Source organism: Nyctereutes procyonoides, unplaced genomic scaffold, assembly GCF_905146905.1.
Source record: "Nyctereutes procyonoides isolate TBG_1078 unplaced genomic scaffold, NYPRO_anot_genome, whole genome shotgun sequence".
Lineage (NCBI taxonomy): Eukaryota > Metazoa > Chordata > Mammalia > Carnivora > Canidae > Nyctereutes > Nyctereutes procyonoides.
Window position 1 is genome coordinate 2,142,348 of NW_026575028.1, and position 10,316 is coordinate 2,152,663.

Here is a 10,316-nt window from a genome sequence, read left to right on the forward strand (position 1 = left end):
GAGCAGAGGGAGAAGCAGACTCCTTGCTGAGCTGGGAGCCCAATGCAGGGCTCGATCTCAGGACTCAGAGACCATGACCTTAGCTGAAACCAACAGAGTTTACTCAACCCACTGAGCCACCCAGCGGCCTCTGTAATGTCGATTTTTAAAATCTACTCCCCTAGCAACTTTCAAATATACAATACAGTATTATTAACTATAGCCACCAAGCTGTACATGACCTTCCAGGACTTATTTATTTTCTAGCTGAAAATTTATACCTTTTGATCCCTTCATCCGTTTCACCCTACCCTGACCCCTGCCTCTGGCAGCCACCTATCTGTTCTCTGTGAGTTCAGGTTTTTTAGATTCCATGTGTAAGTGAGATCATAGAGTATTTGTCTTTCTCTGTCTGACTTATTTCACTTAGTGTAATGCCCTCAATGTTGTCAGAAATATCAGGATTTCCTTCTCTTTTATGGCTGAGTAATATTCCATCTTATACATAAAATATTCAGTTGATCCTTGAACAGCATGGGTTTGAACTGTGCAAGACCACTTACACGTGGATTTTTTAAAGAACTGACAGCAAAGCCACAAGGCATTCATTTACGACTGCCCAGCCCGTTCTCCACAGAAGCAAACAAGAGGTGATGGGCACAGAGGTTGTACTTGCTGCTCTCTGAGTGGGCAGGAAGGCCACCGAGGCCCATCAGCAGCCCCCAGGCAGGACCGGGCAGGCCCGCAGGCCAGCCACATGTGCCCGCAGGATGGTCAGGTCAAGTGCCCAGGGCTGGCAGGCAAGAGGCCAAGCAGGAGTGGAGGGATGTTGCCGTGCCGGCCACTCCCAGCACCTTCATCCCCAGGGTCCTCCTCCTGCCAGACTCTGGGGCTGCTCAGGGAAGCCATCAGCCTCTGGCCACTCCCAGACCAGGTGAGAACCCCTGCCCTCAGTGGTGCCTTAGCCCTGTGACTTCCCTGAGGCTGGCGCATTCATGTGTGGCCACAGCTGCCCACGGCCGAGGGCTGGTGGTGCACCCTTGGGCCAATGGGGCAGCTGTACTGTAACTTCAGGCCACAGTTGCTGCCCATGGCCTGCCCGGTGGCTGCCACTGCTAAGCCAAGGCCACCAGGCTATGGAACATCACCATCCTGAGACCCAGCCTGACTACCTGCAAATTTCTGCAATAGACATATGTACAGTGGTATAAATGTATTTTCTCTTCCCTGTGACTTTTTAAATATTATTTTGTTTATTTATTTATTTTAAAGATTTTATTTATTCATGAGAGACACACAGGGAGAGAGGCAGAGACACAGCAGAGGGAGAAGCAGGCTCCATGCAGGGACTCGATGCCGGGTCTCCAGGATCAGGTCCGAAGGCAGGCGCTAAACTGCTGAGCCACCCAGGATCCCCCTTGTGGTTTTCTTAAAAACATTTTATTTTCTCTAGCTTACTTTTTGTAAGAATATAGTATATAATACATTTAATATACAAAATATGTGTTAATGGATCTTTCATGTTATTGGCAAGGCTTCCAGTCAACAATAGGCTGTTAGCAGGTAAGTTTCTGGGGAGTCAACAGTTATGTGTGGATTTTTGACAATGCAGGGTTGGCAGGAGCCACAACTCCCACTTCGTTCAGGGGTCAACAGCATGCACCACATTTTCTTTATCTATTCATCCATCGGTGGATATTTGGGTTGCTTCTATGTCTCAGCTACTGTAAATAATGCTGCAATGAACATGAGGGTGCATATATCTTTTTGAGATAGTGAGGAACGTCCATACTGCCACAGTGGCTGCACCAATTTATATTCCCGCCAACATGTGTGAGGGTTCCTTCTTTTTGTCTTGGATAATAGCCACTCTCACAGGTGTGAGGGGATACTGTGGTTTTTATTTGATTTGCATTTTGCTGATGGTGAGTGACGTTGAGCATCTTTTCATGTACATGTTGGCCATTGTATGTCATTTTTGGAAAAATGTCTATCCAGACTCTCTCTACACATTTTTCAATAGAATTGTGGTGTGGTTTGGGAGGGGATGTTTTGGTTTTTAGATTTGGGAGTTTGGTGGGGGGTTGTTTGTTTTTTGTTATTGCTATTGAGTTGTATAAGTTCTTTATATTTTTTGGAAATTAACCTTTTATCAGACATGATTTACAAATATTTTCTTCCATTCTGTGGGCTACTTTTTCATTTTGTTAATGTTTTCCTTTGCTGTGTGGAAGCTTTTTAGTTTGATATAGTCCCACTTGTTAAATTTTGCTATGTGGGCACATCTTGACAGACATTTTACATATTTTATTTACGTATGTTTTAATGTTTATGAAATCTCCCTTCATTGGTATGCGCTGTATACATGTGCTTGAATGAGGACCTTGCACTGTGTGTGCATGTGTGTATGTACATGTGGGTGCTAACTAGGCCCCCAAACTACTAAGGCCCTGAGGTAGTCCCTGGCCCCTAGGCAGGACATCATGATTTGTTCAACCAGGTGGAACAATCCTGTTCACGTACTTCCAACCCACCTCACAACTCATTGGGACTGTTTGATCCACTTCTGGACAATGGTCAGAAATGTAAGTCTGCAGGCAGAGCAGGTGAGTGAGATTCTAGAGAAATTTTTTGTCTTGTGTTAAAAAAATCAACAGAAGCATCTGGCATGGTGCTTCACCTTCACCTACCTTGAACTCAGGTGTGATGTTTGGAATGGGAGCAGCCCTCTTATGACAACTTAGCAGGTAAGTTTCTGGGGAGTCAACAGTTATGTGTGGATTTTTGACTGTGTAGGGTTGGCAGGAGCCACAACTCCCACTTCGTTCAGGGGTCAACAGCATGCACCACATTTTCTTTATCTATTCATCCATCAGTGGATATTTGGGTTAGCAATTAGCAAGCATAAGGATGAATGCAGCAAACAAAGGATGGGAAGGGTAAAAAGAAAGCATATGGACCTCTGGGGGCATAGGAAGCCAAGACTGACAACTGTAACTCTCAGCCCACTTGGTCATTGGTTGGGCCAGGTATGAGGACAGGTTTGAGACCTTGCTTTCCAGTCTGTGTTTCCACAATAAGGCTGCTGTCCCCATGGATGCCAGTTGGTCTCTGGCATGGACAATGTCACACTGCCACACTCTCTACACGTAGGGGTCCTGAGTCCTCCAGAACCAGAACTGGAAGCACACAATCCTGGTTCATTTGCAAGCTCTCCCTTATTGGTAAAATGAGGGAATTACTTGCTTGTGGCTGGTGCCTCTCAGCAAAAACTTCCTCTGGTCCTTCCTCTCAAAGCCTGTACCTTCAAGATTGAATTTCCTCTTGAGACCTCCCCACACTCCCCCTGGGGCTGTGAGCAGGAGGGAGATGCAGGGAGCTATGGACTTTCACCAAACCCTTTACCACCAAGCCCTCCCCCTCTCCCCTGCTCCTTCTCTCAGGTTCCTCTTCTTGGGGTTACTTTCTGCCCATCTCCCACCCTCCTTCCTGCTCCCAAACACACACATACACACACACTTCCCCTGACTAGCCACCTGGCCAGGTATTTATAGACCATGCAGGTTCCCCAGCAACCTTTTCCAGCTGCCTGCCTGGCCAGCCTCTCATTAGCCGGGTATCCTCTGCCCTGGTGCTTTGATGTGCCTCAGCCTCTCTAGGCAGAAGTGACGAGTCAGAGGCCTGATATCCTACAGGCAACTGCACCAGCAAATCCAGGTTGAAGCTAGGCTGATGTCTGGCTGTCACCTGCATTTGCAGTGTTTCTTTGTGGTCGGTTGGGAGATTGTGCGTGTGGCCAGGCTGGGGGAGGCGTGTTTGAGTTAGACCATGGCACTTTGTTCAGTGGCCTTGTTCCTCTCTTTCTTCTCCTTAAGAATAAGAATTGGCCGAGCCATAATAAAGCACTGAGAATCTGAACATTTATTCTCCCTTTTGAAGCTCTAGAATCCAGCCAGAGCATTTTTTTAGCAATGGAAATTTTAAAAATTGGAAGCAGCCTCAGGGAGACAGAGCAAGGTATCCAAACTCCTGGCTCTGCTCAGGGCTACTGTAGATTCTTCTCCTTTTTTTCCCCCCTTAAAAAAATTTGTAGCTGAAAAAACCCCCACACAATTTACCACCTTAACTGTTTCTGAGTGTACAGTTTGGTAGTGCTAAGTATGTTCACATTGTTATGTGACCAAGACCAGCTGCCAGAATTCTTTGCACCTTGCAAACCTGAACCTCTATGCCCATTAAACACGAACTCCATACCTTCTTCCCCCAGCTTCTGGCAGTCACCCCTCTACTTTCTCTCTGCATGAATCTGACTACTCTAGGTACCTCACAGCAGTGGAATCATACTTCTCTGGCTTATTTTACTCAGCATGAGGTCCTCAAGGTTTATCCAGGTTGTAGCCTGTGTCAGAATATCCTTCTTCTATGTTCTAGTGTATGGATACACCAGATTTTGCTTATCCATTCATCCATCAGTGAACAGTGGGGTTGCTTCCAGCTTATGGTAATGTTGCTAGGAACATAGATGCACAAATATTGCTGATGTCCTTTGTGATGTCCTTTGTGTCATTTGAAGATGAAATGAGACACCCAAAGGACGCCTGGGTGGCTCAGCAGTTGAGTGTCTGCCTTCGGCTCAGGGTGTGATCCTGGGGTCTGGGACTGAATCCCACATCGGGCTCCTTGTGAGGAGCCTGCTTCTCCCTCTGCCTATGTCTCTCTGTGTGTGTCTCTCATGAATAAATAAATTAAATATTAAAAAGAAAAAGAAATGAGGCACCTAAGACACATGTGCAAAAGGAAAGGGCAGTGAACATCTTGGCATGCTTATGTGGTGGTTTCCAGATTGAAGGCAGGGCCCCGGGAGGGATGGAGGGGAAGAACAGGAAGGACCTGGCCTGAGTTTGCCCCCCCCAACTACTTCCTACCAGAGAACCTCCACTTCCAACCATTTATCCATTCCACATGTATTCACCTACTTGCACTGAGTACTGTTTTAGGAGGTGGTGGGAATGCAGCAGAGAGAAAATCAGACCATGGTCCTTGTCTTCACAGAGGTTACACTCTAGTGGAGTGGACAGCAGATGAACACAATCCATAAGGAGATACTATATAGTGGTATGTTTGATGGCAACCCCTAAGCAAAACAAAAAACAAAACAAAAAGAAAAAAATGCAGGGAAAGTCAAAAGCAAGACAATGCTGGGAATAGAGATATGAAATGTTGAAGGCAGACAAAATTTTAGATCCTGTAGCCACAGAGGAATTTACTTACTGAAAAAGCATTAAAAACAATAGAAATGTAATCCACCCACCATAAAAGTCACCATGTGAAAGTGGTTTTCAGTATATCCATAGAGTATACCAGCACCACCACTATATCTAATTCCAGAACAATGTCATCATACAAGGTGATTTTGGAGAAATATCTTACGCTGGATATCTTCCATCTGCTCTCTCCTCGGTGCTCTCTGCCTCTGCTGGCCCAGTTGGTGGGCCTGGGTGGGCTGCATCAACGGGCTCCTTCTTTGGAGCCTCCAGGGGGCTGTAACAGCTGGGAGCACCTGCAGGAGATGAGAGGAAGAAAAGGACTTGCTCCTCCAAGTACCCTCTGGGTGGGGTCCCTGCAGACTGGCGGCATCCTGAGGCCACTGTCCCTGTGGAGTGGTCGGCACTACGGAGCCACTCCCTTCCCTTCATCCCTTCGGGCCCAGGGATTGGGTACCCACTGTTTCCAGCCCAGGACACAGCACTGTCCTTGTGGTTTCCCCACCCATCCTGTCCATGCCTCTGTAAATGGCCTCCTTGTTACACTCCTCTCAAGCCACTCAATCAACTGTGCCATCTCTTCCTGCCAGAGACCCTGGCTGACAGGCCTGATGGCAATGAGAGAGCCAGCCCCCCAGGGGCAGCAGGGCAGGCGGAGCCACAGAGGGGACAGTGAGCTCAAAGGCCCTGAGTGGGTAGCAGGCTAGACTTGCTCAAGGAACAAGATGCCACTGTGGAGTAATGGCAGACAGCAGAGACAGGCCAGGGAAGAAGCCAGGTCAGCCCTGGAGGGCCTTGTGGGCTGGGGCAGAAACTTTGGCTTTTACCCTAAGATGGGAAGCTACTGAAGCTTATGAGCAGAGGAGCAACATGGTCTGACAGACAAAAGGAGCCTGGCTGCTGTACTAAGAATAGACTGGAGGGGGCAAAAGCAGAGGGAGGAAGCCGGGCAGGCAGACAGAGGCCCAGCAGGAAGCATGTGGGACACTCAAAATGGGATAATTGGAGGGAAGTTTCTTTTTTTTTTAATTTTTATTTATTTATGATAGTCACAGAGAGAGGGAGAGAGAGGTAGAGACACAGGCAGAGGGAGAAGCAGGCTCCATGCACCGGGAGCCCGACGTGGGATTCAATCCCAGGTCTCCAGGATCGCGCCCTGGGCCAAAGGCAGGCGCCAAACCGCTGCGCCACCCAGGGATCCCTGGAGGGAAGTTTCTTTACAAAGGTGTGGATGTAGAAGAAACACAAGAGTAACCCAGGGTTTAGCAGCAGCTGAGCTGTTAACACTTTCCAAGTCATGGGAAGGAGTCTAAACTAAGCATTACAGTCGATTTTATATGTCAGCTTCACTGGGCCACATGGTGCCTGGACATGTTTGCATTATTCTGGGTGTGTCTGTGAGGGTGTTTCTAAAAGAGATGAACACAAGTTGACAAATTTGAGTAAAGTAGATTGCCCTCCCTAATGTGGGTGGGCCTTATCCAACCAGTTGAGGGCCTCAATAGAACAAAGGCTGACCCCTTCTGTGAGTAAGAAAAAATTCCTGCCTGACAGCCTTCATGCTGGGATATTGGTTTTTGTTTTTTTTTTTCCTTCCTTCAGATTCTCACTATTGAGATCACAGCTCCCCCTGGGTCTCAAGCCTGCTGGCCTTTGGATTGAAATGACATCATCAGCTCTCCTGGTTTTCAGGCCTTTGGACTTAGACTGGAACTATGCCATCCACTCTCTTGGGCCTCTAGCTTGCCAACTATCACGCGTGCCAGCCTCCTTAATTGTGTGAGCCAATTCTTTATAATAAAATATTTGTATATATACATCCTATTGGTTTGGTTTCCCGGTGGAAGCCTGGTTAATACAGAATAATGGTTGTACAGAGGTGGCCACCTGAAGAGGTGCAGTGGTGTTGAGTTTAGGGATGCAGCCAGCACGAGGACATCTATCTTTCCAGGCTCCTGCCAGGGCTCCCTGTTAGCTGAACTCAGCAGAAACGAGAGGGCCTCAGACTCAACAGAGGTGGTTAACACAGCTGAGTCTCCAAGGATGCATAGCAGGGTGCATAATGTGAGCCTAGATCTAAAGGGGCAAACAGAAGGTACCCAGCACAAGCCCTAGGAAGGACAGTCCCACAGTCCAGGAAAGAGGCAGTGGTGGCTTGGGCCACGGTGGTGGTGGTGGGTTGAGCAACGTTTGAATTTGGATATCTTTGTAAAGCAGCGCTGGCAGGATTTGCTGATGGCCTGAATGGAGCAGAAGTGAGATGAGAAAGGTTACAATGACTCCAAGATTTCTGGCCTGAGCAACACAAGGATGGGGTTGCCATTAATTGAAATAGCTTTCTTTGGCTTCTGCAAAAATTTCTTTTGAAGAAAGGATTCAATTGCTAACAGATGTTCTGAAATCCCTGATAGTATATTTTATATTTTGTCAACAAAATGCACTGACCTTGCCTCATTTGACCTTTACAGTCCCCTGAAGCAGGTAGGGTTTGGGGGTGTTCGATGACCAGGGGGAGATTGAGCCTGGAACAGCGCCTCCCTATAGCTGTGCTCATTCATATTCACAGGATGAATGAAGGAAAAACTGACGAGGAATGGTGAGAAATACCAAGCTGTTATACTGTGTTGTAGAATTAAGCCTGGAGACCCGATTGATTCCATTGTCTGCCCTTCCATGGCTCAGAGATGAATGAGCTCTGGCCCAAGCCCAGCCCTTGAGGAGCCAGCAGCCCCAGTACATTTGGATAGTCACCAAGTAATGTAAAGCAAGGGGTTGTGTGGAGAAGAGGGGGAGAGCCGGGGTGGGGAGGAGAGGAAGGGAGGCAAGGGAAGAAGAGGACAGGATGCACACGCTTCTTCTCACCAAGCTTCACCCTAAAGGGGAGAGCTTGGGGACATTCTCACTGACCAGCCTCACTGAGCAATGGGCAAAGATGGACATTTGAAGTCTGTGCACAAAGGAGCTTGGCTTAGATACAAGACTCTGTTCTATCTTTTACTTCCCCTTTCTTTTCCTTCCCATCCCCCTGTTCCCCTGTACTGCCACGCTCATGAATCAGTACTTTCCAATAGATGTAGAAGTGTAGCAGGGGAGATTTGAGTTATATTTTAGAGAGAGCTAATATAATTCCTTCATAATCTAGATATAATCTAACTTTCCCCAGCCTCATCCCCTACTTCTCCTTTCTTTCCTCCCTTACCCCTAGCTCTACCACCCTCACCATCCTCCCTTATCCCTGACCTTATGACCCTCACTGTGGCAGTTTTAAAACACGTCTGCAAATTTTGGGCCCTCTTGTCATGGAGAGGTAGAGTCTGTGTCTCCTCCCACTGAGCTCGAGTCACACTTGGAGACTAGCTAACCTATAGAATATAATTAAGGTGATGCTCTGGGACTTCCATGGCAGACCATGAAAGGCAATACAATAGCCACTCTATTCTCCTGGGATTCTAACTCCTGGAGCCCAGCCACCGTGCTATGAGAACACCCAAGCAGCCTGCAAAGTGAAAGTCAGAGCAGGCCATGCGGAGAAAGACTGAGTCCCATAGCTCTCAGCCCCAGCCGAGTTCCCAGCTAACAGCTGGCACCAGCTAGCCAGATATGCAAGTAAACTCCCCCAGACATGGGTCCTCCAGCCCCATTAAGCTATCTCTGCTGGCACTGCATGAAGAGTCTCCCTGCTGGGCCCTGCCCCAAAAACACATTCATAAACTAAAGAAAATATTGCTTTTATTTTAAGCCACTAAGTCTAACTTAGCATGCAGTTATGGGTAACTGATATTCTCACTATTTTCCAACAAGTATATACAGCATAACATGCCCCTGGTTCCCTTCTTTTGTTGCTTCTGTTTCCTGTATGCTGCAGGGGCCTTCTAACCATCTGTTGAGGAGTCTCCAATTGGTGAACTCGTGGTTATCATTTAAAGCCCAGTTCAGGGATCCCTGGGTGGCGCAGCGGTTTGGCGCCTGCCTTTGGCTCAGGGCGCAATCCTGGAGACCCGGGATCGAATCCCACGTTGGGCTCCCGGTGCATGGAGCCTGCTCCTCTCTCTGCATGTGTCTCTGCCTCTCTCTCTTTCTCTGTGTGACTATCATAAATAAATAAAAAATTTTAAAAATCCATATTAAAAAAAATAAATAAAGCCCAGTTCAAATGCCTCTTTCACTCTGAAGGCTTCCCTAAAACTTCCCTCTTCTTTTTTCCCCACCACGGAAAAAATAATGCTCCCTCTACTATTTTGCCAAATACCTCACTTATGCATCTCACAACCCAACTTGCTTTAGCAGAGTGTTTGTTTGAGATTGGCCTCCCTGCATAGACTCCAAGCATCTACTTCAAGCACCCTGCCAGCCTTCATGCCATCTCCATGCATCACATCTCAAGGATCTGGTGAGGGGACGGACTCCATGAAGATGTCCTAGGAAAGTGAGTTATGTTGTATTAAATTGTGAGGGTTTCGAAATGAAAGATGGACCAAGAGAAAGTCAGAATACTCTTTCCCATATGGCTCTTAAAATAAAGCCACAACATAAGTTCCCTCCTAGCTGGCAGGAGGGAAGCTAGGGAAGCTCTGTCCCAGTGTCCAGCTAAAGGATGAGTCTCTGTAGGTTCTGAGTTTCAAAGACCTAGCTTAAGGCCTGATCATTCCCTCAGCTCTATGCTCTGCTTCCACACTTCATTTTCTTCTGCTAAGAAATCCCTTATCTGAAGTTCCTGGGCTCTTGAAGTCCTCTGCCCTCCCCCATGTCCTCTGCCCCCACCACAATCCCTAATATGTCACAACAGCCACAGCATACCTCTAGGCCATGGTCCTAATGACCCAAAGGGTGTCAGAGTAACAACGCACACAAAGCAATATATTTCAGAGTCATTTTTTAAAGATTTTATTTATTTATTTATTTATTCATGAGACACACACAGAGAGAGGCAGAGACTCAGGCAGAGAGAGAAGCAGGCTCCTCACAGGGAGCCCGATACAGGACTCAATCCCTGGACTAGGATCATGTCCTGAGCCAAAGGCAGATGCTCAACCTCTGAGCCACCCAGGCATCCCTTCAGAGTCATTTAAAAGG